Source organism: Crocuta crocuta, unplaced genomic scaffold (genome assembly GCF_008692635.1).
Source record: "Crocuta crocuta isolate KB4526 unplaced genomic scaffold, BGI_CrCroc_1.0 scaffold143, whole genome shotgun sequence".
In the NCBI taxonomy this organism is placed as follows: domain Eukaryota; kingdom Metazoa; phylum Chordata; class Mammalia; order Carnivora; family Hyaenidae; genus Crocuta; species Crocuta crocuta.
In genome coordinates, this window is record NW_027529175.1 from 3,521,878 (window position 1) to 3,522,603 (window position 726).

The following is a 726-nucleotide window of genomic DNA, read 5'->3' on the forward strand; positions in this document are numbered from 1 at the left end:
CAGATTTCCACCCCCTTCTCTGCTGCCTGGTGACCCCCTGCCGCGTGTGCCCTGTCCCGCCCCTGTCCACCCCTGTGCGTGCGTTCGGGGGCAATGAATGGGACACGAGATGTAAGGCCAGGCGCGGGGCGCTCCAGAGGTGCAAGGGTTTTGCGTGGAGACTCAGCTGGCTGGGGGGCTGTCTGCGGGGAGGGAGCGGCAGAGCGCGGGCCCAATGTGTGCTGCGCCGGTGCCAGCTGTGGCCAGAGGGGAGGTCAGAGGCCACGTGGACANCTGTGACCTGGAGGGGGGGCCGTGGGGCAAAATGAGGGGCTCTGGCCACGTGGAGGTGACAGGTGTTTGCTGCACATGACTGGGGCCGTCTTCTGGCAGGAGGGCATAGGATCGAATTTGGGACCGAGGCTGGGCTCAGGGCAGAAAGTGGGGTCACCATGCAGATGCTCTTTCTATGCAGACTCCAGAGTCAGTGCCCAGGCTCGGGATCCCTAGCATGACCAGGGGCGGGGTGAGTGAGGCTGAGTCGTGCTGGGGCCATGGGGCTGTGGGAGGTGTGGCCTGGGAATGCACTTGGCTCTGGCCTTGATGGGAGTGATGATTGGGGGCCAGCGGGGCAACAGACGGACCTAGTGGGGTTCAGGAGAGGGCGATGGGGGAGAAGCAGAGTCCAGACTCTGCTTGTAGCTCCTGCTACAAGGTTCCCAGTAAGGAGGGGACACCTGAGGGGAA

At 64.3% G+C, this 726-nt stretch overlaps 1 protein-coding gene across 1 annotated transcript in view; it reads right to left on the reverse strand.

Moving 5' to 3' along the window:
- SCUBE1 (signal peptide, CUB domain and EGF like domain containing 1) overlaps positions 1–726 on the reverse strand; it is a 140,939-nt gene that overhangs the window by 7,020 nt on the left and 133,193 nt on the right. The window lies entirely within an intron of this gene.